At 44.3% G+C, this 11,795-nt stretch overlaps 1 protein-coding gene across 1 annotated transcript in view; it reads right to left on the bottom strand.

The window, feature by feature from the left end:
• Positions 1 to 11,795, bottom strand: part of SOX5 (SRY-box transcription factor 5) — a 642,538-nt gene that overhangs the window by 334,765 nt on the left and 295,978 nt on the right. Inside the window, exon 4 of the mRNA XM_072349118.1 lies at positions 6,339 to 6,499. The gene's annotated coding sequence lies outside the window, so the exon portion shown is untranslated. The remainder of the gene's footprint in view (positions 1 to 6,338; positions 6,500 to 11,795) is intronic.

Raw genomic sequence — 11,795 nt, 5'->3', positions numbered from 1 at the left:
TAGCACGTGGCAGCAGCATGCTTCTCTGCCCAGGGCAGAAGCCCCTCTGCTCCTGGACACTCACCTGTAAGGGCCTGGCAGCCCCATGAGAGAAGGGCTGACAGTGACATGGACCCACAGCAGCTCTGAGATGGTTTCTGAATACCTCCAGAGAAGGAGACATACAACCCCACAAGCCCCCTGGGCAGCCTGTTCTATTATTCTGTCATCCTCAAAGGAAAGAACTTTTTCCACACATTCAGATGGAACATCCCATGTTCCAGTTTTTCCCCATTGCCCCTTATTCTGTCACTGGGAACCACAGAAAGAAGTCTGGCCACACTCCCTCGAATCTCTTCCATTAGGCATTTATAAGCATTATTAAGATCCCCCCTCAGTCTTCTCAGTGCTAAAGAGTCCCAGGTCTCTTATACTTTACTCATATGAGCAATGCTCCATGTGCAGACACATGAATGCAAACTGCAGCTCCCCATGTGCAGGCACATGAATGCAGTGCTGCTGGGGTGAGTGCTGTGATGGCACAAGGACAGCGATGACATCACTGAGCAACAGGGTGTGGTGCCACCCAGCTTTGGGCGCTGGCAGGGCCTGGCCCAGTCAGTCTCGAGCCTGGACTCCTGCCGAGCGAGTGTGTGCGGCTTGGAGGTGGAGCGAGAATATTACTTGTGTGGTGGGCTGTGCTTTGGGGACTGCTGGCAGCTGCTCTCAGTGCCCATCCCTACAGCCATCACCTGTAATCCCCTGGCCTGCCTGGTTCAGGCAGCTGGGGTCCGACGGGGTGCACGTGCAGCAGCACAGGTGAGCTGGGTGGGCACGCGTCCCCACCAGGGTGGTAAGGGGGTGAGCTCTGGGATGGGGGAGCTGCCAGGACCGGGGCAGCAGTCTGACCCTGTGAGGGCGTGGGGCATTGGTGGCACAGGTGTGGGGTTAGGAGGGTTTCCTGCTGAGGGAGCAGGACGTTTCTTCTGCCTGTCCCAGAGACAGAGAATGACCACGGCCTCTCTCCCTCTTGCAGTGCACAACTTTCACCGCTGAGGCGCTGTCGAGGGAGAACAATTCATCTTCACTCCCCATCAGGCCACAGTGTGAAGACCATGGCAGCAGAGGAGGCGTGGACATGTCCCATCTGCCGTGACGTGCAAAAGGACATTGCCTACGCAGTGCCGTGCCGTCACGAGTTCTGCCTCGGCTGCATCCTGCGCTGGGCCAAGCAGAAAGAGACCTGCCCGCTCTGCAGGAGAGCCATGGAAGTAGTTAAGGTTGCTGCGTGGGACAACGACAATGACCTGGATTTCATCATCTGTCCCCCAGCACCACCAGTTCCTGCCTGCTTCCAGGCAGGCATCGCCCGCATCTACAGCCCCCAGGACGATGCGTCATCCCCTCCAGCCCTTCTGATGCTGCCGGAGGAGCAGGAGGCTGTGGAGGCGCAGGAGGGGCGTATGGTGGGCGGCCTGCTGCTGGAGGTCTGGGCAGCCCTGTTCAGGCAGCACCGCGAGATCCTTGACCCTGTGCTGCCATGGCTGCGCCAGGAGCTGCGAGCCATCCTTGGGATGCAGTGGTGGCAGGCAATGGCAATGGAGAACATCATCCTCAATGCCCTGTGTAACATCGGGCTGGACGGCGAGGCCCTGATCCGGCTGCTGCGGCCTGCCCTGGGGGACAGAGCGGAGACGCTCATCCAGGGCCTTGTGGACGCCGTTGTGAGCCGGTGGGGCGAGGAGGCCCATGGGCAGCTGGGTCTCCAGGGCGTCCATGTGTCCGGAGGGCAGGAGGAGGGCCCTGCAGCCAGTGGGCAGGAGGACAGCTCTGTGGCCGCCCCTGGCCCCGCAGCCTCCCAACAAGGGACTGTTACATCAATTCCTGTTACATCAATTCCCGGTCCCAACGGCAGCACTGAAAGTGCCAGCAGAGAGGAGCAGCCCAGCACATCACAGGCTGTTCTCTGTGTGGATCCCAGTCACATCCCTGCTGTGCACATCCCAAGTCAACGGGAGGAGCCCCAGGCGGAGACGGAGCAGCTGGCAGCAGCAGATCCCTCTGCTCAGGGCAGCAGCCCCTCCGCTCCTGGCCGCTCAGCTGGGAGGGACCGGCGGCCCCGTAAGAGGAGGGCTGGCAGTGACTTGGACCCACAGCAGCCCTGCAAGAAGCCGCCCCCTCGGAAGCACTAACAGGGACTGCACTTAAATAGTTTGGTTTTGCTTGGGAGAGTCTTTGAATAGATCAGTGATGAGCACCATCCTCTAAGAACAAGGAAAAGAATGAGACTGTAGAAGCACTTGCAAATACACCCTTTCTAATTGCCATCATTAGATGGGTATATTTGGACTGCACACTTGGTTTTAAGATCTTATATGAAACACTCACATGAAACATGTTTGTACCCATTCATCCTGAAACCCTTTCAAAGTGTAATGTGACAACTTTAAATCAACTATAGTGAATCTTCAGACAGCAACTGAAAAAAGAATCACACAGATTTAAGACAAAGAACAACAGCCAAAGTAGGCATCAATTCTGGAATTGCATCTGCTTAACAGACATACTCCGGTCTGCAGAGATTTCTAGGAAAAAAAAAAAAAACAACAAAAAAAACCAAGGTGGATAAATGTGAAGTATTCACTCTTTATATGGAAAGAAAAGAAAATAATAAATGACTTCTGGTTTAACTCTGATGTACTGACTCATACTTTATACTATTCTCTCTGTGCAAAGTTCAGATCAGCAGCAGTACTTGCAGAATGTTATTCACATGAGAGCATCAAAACTGGTTCCGAAAAACAGCTATGTGGAAGGTACTTGAATTGCCAGTAAGGAAGCTGTACTCCAACAAGTGCTGAGCACGCTATTCTCCCGTTGACTTCTCCCTGTGCACAGGAGCTGGCAACCTACCAGAAGTAGCTGACACAGGGTCAGGCAATACCTAACAAAAGAGCAGGAGTGTCAAGAAAACTGCTTTCAATCTGAGTGCCTAATTCAGTGTGAATCCTGTGCTGACATGACCGAGGATGGAAAAATGTAGAGTTCTTCGTGCTTCTCGGTGCCAACTGCATGCCAAACCTAAAGATTTCTATGTTTGGTTTTGATTCCAAATAGTACATATATTTCTATGGAAGTTTGAATAGATAGCCTGTTCCTTCCAGGCTCATCTGAAAAAGCAAACTTGATTCACAACTTACATAATCCAAAGCAGAAAGAAGCTTTTACCTGCAGTGTTTTTCTCCTTTGGAGGTTGTACCCGACTTCTGTCTGATTTATCTAGAGGCTTTTTTGTTGCATTCTGAGAGAAACCTGCACAGAATTGGGCACAGTACACTGAAAATTCACACAAGCAGGAAGAGCGCTGCTGCTCTGTGCATCCCATGCCAGTGTCAGAACAGCAGCTCTGTATCTGGGCAGCCTGCTATGATTAGCACTGGCTTACCACACTATGCAGAAACATTAACTCTTCCACACAAGCACTTCCCCAGCCATCCAGCTCTCCGGATGGATGAAACAACTCAGACAGGGCTACTTTCCCACAATCACTGTGCTCGCTATCTGATACTGCAGGCACAAGACACAAATTGAATATGGTGCATTCACCAATTGGAGATCTGGGACCTTAAATATTAACCTTTCTCCTTAATAGTCCAGTAATAATCCAGTGTAGAACACCATAAGAAGCCAAAGCACTGGGCTTGATCCTGCAAGATAAATCCAGTACTCCTTTCTACCCCATTCTCTCTCACCTTTTTTTGTTTGTTTATTTTTTGTTTTCCTTAATGGAACAATTTGTGCAAATGAACACACTGAGGCTGAGCACCCACTGCACTTTCCAGTACCCTGAGTGGCTGGCACAGGCTGAGTTATATGAATCTAACTGAGATCACCAATCCCCTGCTATAGCACCTGAGCCTTTGTGGCCCTGAACCGCTCCAACAATGAAAATTTGCAAACAGCTTTTGAAACATGACTCAAACATCCTTCCATGTGAGCAAACTCTGGTGTGTGACACAACTGGCTTGCCTTTATTTTATTAGCATTATTACTGTTTGCTGCCTTTAGAGAGCTTTGCATCTTTCAAGACATTTCTTTAGCATCTCTGATTGCCTTCAATTTTCTTGCATTTTCTACCTTTGAAGCACTTGGAAACAGCAAGAAAAGCTATGTAAACAAATGGGTTCAAACACAATATGAGCAAATCCACGCAGGAAACTCAAGTTTAATGATTTCACTCTTTTCCTTCTTCCCTTACGGCTCCATACACTCCCCTTCACCCCCCCCATTCCACCCCCCCACCTCCCTCCACCCAAGGGATATGGGAGGAATGGTTTAAATCAATAACCAAAGGCTTCAATTTTACAAACCCTTTAAGCCATTAGAGCTCTGAGTCCTCGCTGCACCCGTCACAGCCTCCCCCACCCCAGTACACACACACATACGCACATAACACACATATAAAAGAAATACTCCCAGCTTGGCATTAACAATGTTCATTCAATGCTCTTTACTTAAAGGAAGAAAACAATTAAGTGAAACCTTGAAGTAATCTCATTCTGCCTATTTAGCCTCTTCATCCCTCAATGTGTGGTTAGTAAGTGTTGCAATCAGGGGCTAAGGCCTGCTATCATTCGGCCTTAATTAAAAAAGACACAAGCAGTGGAGCTGTGAATTAGAAATGTAACAACGCACTACCCCTGATTAATTCGAGGCTCATGTTGGATTAATAACTCCAAACAAAGAACAAAAGGAAATTGTTATGCGAATTGCAGCCCTCCCAGGCCAGACAAAGGTCAAATCACAGGATTTCAATTTCATCCGGAGTCGCTTAATCAACTCCCTTGGAAGGAAGACCATATGCAGTCCTGAAAGCTACCCATTGTAGTCGTGTTGTCACTGGACCTGAGAGACGGCACAGAGATAATCCCAAGTATTCCTGATCTTTTCTCATTTTTGGCTGCATCATTTCTCTTTTCTTTCTCAGTTTCTTTTTTTATTATTATTATTATTTCTTTTTTTTCCCTTCAATATGACAAAGCGCCTTCATTAGGGCTAATGATTAAAGAATAAGGATACTATCTGCCAAAAAAAGCTGCTTTGTTGACTGCTGCACCAAGGAAGCACCCTGGCTCCTGCTGCCCATGCAGCTGCAGAGGCAGCTCCCCATTTCAAGGGGGGTCTTCTCCAACAGCAGAATCCATGTAGCGCTATGTTTAGGAATCATGCAATCACTTACAAGAAACAGCACTTGAGGAGGGCAGGGGCTGAACAAGACACATTTTGTACGCATTCAATGCACAGCCCACGCCTCAATACAAAGTTCCTGAAGGTATGTCAACTGAGGAAGAAGGATATTGCTGCCCTGAAGACCTATCTCTGAAATTGAGCTGCAGAGAATATAAGCTCATATTGTCTTGTTCACTCCTGATAAAATGATGATCAGAGAAAAGGAGCTGTCAGTTTCAATGATCCAAAACATACCGTCCCTCCAGTGAGTTTATACTGAGTACATCCCTCACTCCCACCAAACATGACTTCTCAAGTAACCAGCATGGCAGGGCTTTTTACATGGACTCCACAGTTCTTAACTCTGTAAAGGAACAAGAAAATCCCAGATCTGCCTAGCAATCTGGCAGATTATGCCAGAATCATGCCCAAGAGCAAATGTGAAAGCTTTAAAAGACTGAAAAAGAGCAAGGAAGAAGCTTCAGTGTGAGGACCTGAAACATGGAGTTAATTGCAGCCCTCATTTCCTTCCTGAAGGGTTCTGCCCATCAGCCCCGAAAAATCATTTTGCCACACAGCTGTCTGCAGCTGACCTATCCTGGATGGTGTGAGCAGTCTATCTCTCAGTCAAATCTCTAGCAATATTTCAATAAGCATGTTGCAATCTCAAAGTTTTGTTTTGTTTTTGCTATAACAGCAGCACATTTCAGGACCAAATTTATTTTCTCCAGGAATAAGTTTCATCAAGGGGCCAAGAACCAACAGCAGTTACCACCTCCATGTAGAACTCTTGTTTTTCTCCTGGAATGGAATTGCTCTTACATCGAAATGACATCTAAGACGCAGTTTTTCTCTTGGACATGTTTGTGGAGTTCAGACTGAAAGTGAATCAATTCAAACTCTTAAATACTGATCACAGATATTTACATCATATTTAGTACTGCAGGATTGCTGATAAAAGCACTGTGGCTCTGTGACCTGATTTAGTTGACAGAGATATTTTATGGTCTGTCAAAACTACAAAAAGACTGGCACTGGTAACTGGCACTACATTTCCAGTTTCAAAACCTGAAACTATTGATGAATTCACATATTCTAATGCCTTAGGAAATGCATGTCCACCCTCTTACCTGTGTTAGGTGCTGGAATAAAATTCCAGATCACTTGATGAACTTAAATGAAGATCCTGTTCTGGCTTTCAGCTTGGGATCATCTCCACTCAATTCTGTCACAAACTGCCCTTGTTCCTCTTTGCAGGGGGCTGCTCACACAACTTCTGCCTCTGAATTAGCTGTTGAAAGGGAAGAAGTGATTTATGAATCGCCCCAGTTCGGAAGCCTTTTTCACACTCAGAAACATATGCCAGTTTTAAATGACAACCTATTAAATGACAATTCAACTTCTCTAATGCTTTTCAGTATGCGCCCACTTTTGCTTTACACATTGATTTTAGCATGCAACCACAAATTAAGACAAAATACCTACTGTCATGGAACATGGACTGTCATATGAGGAAAAGTCACACCCTCAGAAACACTTTTGCCTGTGTTATATTGTCATTAAATCGAAGTTACATGGAATACATATCTGCTAGATGTAAATCCCTCAACCATTCCACCAGCTTTAAAATACACGCATGATTTTTGAAATCTCTTCGCATTAGAGGCTCAGCAACAAATGATTTTAAGCGTACTAGCAGCTATTGCAAATACTTGCACTCTTCCGCACAAAAGCAGGATTCAAGCTCTAACTGTGCAAGTCCAAAACTTTAGCCCAGTTCCTAGCCTATAGAAGAGGGCAACCTGTGCTTACATGCCATTAACAAGAAGTGAGAAGGCACTGTTTCTGTTACAAGTTTACAAGTTCAACTGAGCAGTTCTTCATCTTTTTGTCCCAAAGAGACATCATGCTCTCAAAGAAATCCCCTTGTATAATAAATTCTGAAGTGGAAACTGCTATTACTTTTTGATGCAAAACAATAACTCATTGCCTATATACAAGTGACAGCAGCTAGAGTGTAGTTGAAGATTTCACGGTTCTTCATCATAAAAATCTTCACTAGGAAGAACTCTTCAGAACTTTTTGGAAAATGGACTGTCTGGTGTTCATATTCATTCACATTACTATGGCAAACAAACCTGGACTTCTATAAAGTCTAAAGAGACTTGCCATGCTGTTTTACACAGAACTTCAAATTCCTAAGTCAGTTAAACACAGAACTGTCTAGGATGGAAAAGACCTTCAAGATGACCAAGTCCAACCACCAACCTGGACTGCTGAGTCCATCACTAAACCGTGTTCCTCAGTGACACATGCACACCTCTTTTAAATAGCAGCAGGGATAGGGAGGACCCTTACCACATCTTCAGGCATCCCATTTCAATGCTTGATCACCCTCTATGTGAAGATACTCCTCCTAACATCTAATCTAAATCTCCCCTGGTGCAACTTGAGACTATTAATATAGAAGACCTTCAACAAAAGTGTGCAGAACAGTAATTTTGAAGCCTTCACTCTATTGCAGGAAAGACAGGTCATGCATTCCCAAAGTACTCTAAATACAGAAAAAAAAAGAAAACTGCGACGATTTTTTCCCCAACAGTTAGTAAACTCTCTTGAATATTAGGGTCTAACTTCACAGCCTTGAATCTCAGACCTGTGATATGTACATCACTCCTCTCTATATAAGACATGCACCTCTCACTGACTTGGACTGCTGCGGATGAACTGTGAATAAAGGCGACTCTAACGCTGGTGTGCCAATTAAGATCAGCCCAGACCACTCTGGTGACCAAATACATCCACTGCCACTGTGATATAGAAAAGGCACTTAAGATACCTTCCTTCTGCCTTCCACAGAAGATGGCAGGTAACTCACCAACAATCATCTTCTCCACACCCAGTCTGAACACCAGCAGTGAGACAGCAGCTCTTGCAATTTACATTGCACAGAAGTCAGATATGAATATGCTGAGGAAAACAGGAAGTACTGCTTTCTCTGGTTGAAGACCAACCAGCCACTACCACCAAGTTTGGCATACGTGGATACTGAAATCAAACACTTACAATCTTCAGAGTTCTTGCTGCTGAGAAGTGAAGTATCTAAATGAATAACTCTTGGTTGGGCACAGGTGCAGGCTGAAATCTTTCCCAGCCCATCTCCAGTACATCTCCAGTTCCTGACACAACTCCCTTGACCAACTCCAGCACATTTCTAGTCCCTGACACAACTCCCCTGAGGCATTTGGGAAGACAAGGCGAGCCCCAGCTGAGCTATGCTTAGAGCCCTGCAGACTGACTTGCATTTCTGTACAATCCCCCAAAATCTCAGGTGCTTTACGGGGCCATCCTGTTCTCTTCTCTCAGCCAACTTGAAAGATACAAAAGGACGTGATTTTCTTAAGTCCCAAAGCATCAACAACGGGAAAGTACTTAAATCTGCCCTCAGACAATTTGATGTGCTCTCTTCTTTTCAGTAGCCATCTCAAAGCTGTGTGGCTGTTTCTTTAAGATTTAAAGATTTATCTGATTTTACTTGACATTTTTTCCAGTCATTCCCCCTCACTTAGAAGCTGCCTCTTTCTTTCCCCTTCCACTCAAACAACCCACCAGTGAGAAACACTTCTTCCCTGCAGCTTCTACTAAATGTGCAATAGATTTAATATCTCTCTAACTCACTGACCCTTCATCTCTTTGCAAATCACAGATAATGAGCAACATTTTCTTATCTTGCTAGGACCTGGAAACCCTGTTCACAGCAACTGCAATATTTCCTATTTCTATAAAGCATTCTAAGGGTCTGTGTGAAAAAAATGTCTAAGTATTCCTCCAAACTCCAAGGAACAATTAGGACTCTGGTTTTCCAACAGACAGTTCTCCAGACCTTACTGTAAGCAAACGGTTCTGCCAAAAGATTAAACATGATGGGAAAAGCAGAGGAAATTGGAAAGGTCAAAGCTATTCGTCTCCCTTCAAAACGCTCAACCCAACCCATGCCAACCAACTACAGATAACGCGGGTTCTTCTGTTCACCTTACCAAAATGCCGCTTAGGCTAGAGACGTGAGAGCTTGCCCATGTGGAATAAAACCAGGCAAGAAATAGATCAAGTCTAAATACACTGGAAGTTACTTACATAAGAGCCCAAACAACAACTGCTAAGATAACCACATGGATTATGTATTCTTAGTTCACATGGAAAAACTCGAGTGATATCAGGTGCTTTTGGTAGTTAGAATACTGGCTGGTTGCTTTTTTGTTTGTTGGCTTGTTTTTAAATGAAAGCAATTGGGTTTAGTGTGGAAAATTTGTGGCAAAAGTTGAAATGCAACAAAACAAAATGAAACGAAACAAAAAACATCAAGAAAATACTCCAGTTCCGACAAAACTTTCCAGACAGCTCAGATGCAAAGAACAGAAGTCAGCGCAGATAGAGGCTGGGCCTCAGAACTGGGCAGAACAGAAATGCAATGTGTTTCTATCACACCACCATTAGCTCCTTTGAAACCAACAGTTTTCATTGCAAGATGTAAAAATATTTCATCAAACTTTTTTTATTATTATTTATTTATTTATGTATTTCATTTTATGTTGGTTTAAATGTAACTACTGGGATTGCCAATTACTGTAATTTGGAAGCACAGCGACGTTTTTCTTTTACGGTTGTTCTAAATAACTTTCTTGTAAAAGAATCTATGATACTTTCTTAAGGTGATCAGAACTCTCTGTTACAATGATAAGAGATTACACAAGTAAGTAAAGCAAAGAGTCTACTAACGTTTCCTAAGAAGCAAGCACCTGGAAAAAGGCTTCAGAGGTGGAAACAATGGGATCCTGCACAGCTTTATGTCACCCTTGCCTTTTTTTTCTCTCGTGATATCTGTCTCCTTTGCTTTGATGCATTTGATTGAAAGGTATTGTGTAAGTGACTCACGTTTGCACATCTCAGAAACATTAGCACCAACAAAAGACAAAACATACAATTTGGTATATTCGCTTGCTGACTAAACACTTTTTCTTACATCTTTCTCTGCTTGCAGGGTAAATTGTTAGTTTCAAAGCTGAGTGACTGCTTCAGTAAGTTGGTAGCAGATTATTGGTACAGTGTGATAATTAAGGGATCTTAGTTCTTAAACAATGCTGATGAAACAGAAATCCCTCTCCCTTTTTTCTGGATTACCTTTAGAACTGAAATCAGAGAACACTAAATGAATAATAATTTGTACCTTCTGTGAATGATAGAAGATTGAATCAAATTTTAACTAGACTCTATTTGTAAATCCCTCAGGATGACATAATTACTATTCAACACATACCTTAATTAGCTGTACACATCTATTTCACAGTATTTAACAGGTTTAAAACAGCTTTTATTGTCTGTCGAATGGATGTTCCTTTTTTATTGAAAAGAAAATAATCCTGAATTTCCTAAACTGTAAAAAATTTGGTTACTGAAGGCAAGAAATGAACTACAAATTGCTGTCAATTGGTTATTTTCATTCTTCTTTAGACAGTATCAGTTGCTAATGCACTGACACGCTGCTGCTGCTTTTCTCCGTTTAATGAAGAAGATCATAGCTACACTGTCTGGTGAAAAAAAACAATTCTACTCAAACACTCAAACTTTTGCACAGAATTTTGAATACAAGCCAATTTGGGACAGAATTTCTTTCTTTTTTTTTTTTTTTCTTTTTTCTTTTTCCATTCTGGATAACAGTAGAACATTATCTCTAGAAAGCAATACAGTGAGTGATCCTACATCATTTCCATTCCCTTGTGAATCAGAAGCAGGCTACAATTTGGCAAGTTATGCTTTCAGATGAAATTGAAGAAATTATCATTTGTGATCTCAGTTCAGATTTTGGGTAGGATTGGGTGACTGTTCAACCTGCAGAGGCTGTTCCTAAAACCAGTGGGCTCCACAGAGCAGCTCAGGTGCTGCAGGCTGCCTTAGCCAAGGCTGACTGCCCATGCCATGAGCTGGGGCTTGCTGCTGAATCACAAGCACACCCTTCCCAAAAACATTATGCTGCTTAATTTTGCTGACAACAAAAGCAAATGACATCAACCATGATTATGTGCAGAAACACATATGTGGTGTGTTTTTGTTATTTTCCTAAACTGCCCCAAGTGAGACTAAAACATTTACTTAAGTGCTCAGTTCATGCTTTGTATCATTTGCTTTCTGTTCTCCTTAAAACTTTAAGGAAGAGACTGCTGGCATTTAACCACAACTCACTGCTCCTGGGTTGAATCAAAATGAAGGCACTGGGTGCATAGGGAAGTGACTGAGGTTGAGCCCAGTGTTGGAGGGAGGCAGGGCTGGCAGTGCTCCACTCTGTCACCCACCCCGGCTTCCTTCTTAGGTTCAGCTGAGATCAGAGGGAAGCTAGGACCAAACAAGGGCACCACCCCAGCCTGGGACCCGAGAGCACTGGAAAAGGGCAAGACCCTGTGTCCAGGACAGTTCTAAGACAGAACAAAATAAAAGACTTGAGGAGAAGATGGATAGTCTGAAAAATATATTTAGTTCCAGCAACACAGAGGTTACCAGTGTAGTGAAGTTCTAGAATTTGCTGCAGTGATGTT

This window comes from Excalfactoria chinensis, chromosome 1 (assembly GCF_039878825.1).
Source record: "Excalfactoria chinensis isolate bCotChi1 chromosome 1, bCotChi1.hap2, whole genome shotgun sequence".
NCBI lineage: Eukaryota > Metazoa > Chordata > Aves > Galliformes > Phasianidae > Excalfactoria > Excalfactoria chinensis.
The sequence above is the reverse complement of the archived record's forward strand: the minus strand, read 5'-3'. Positions and strand labels throughout refer to the sequence as shown.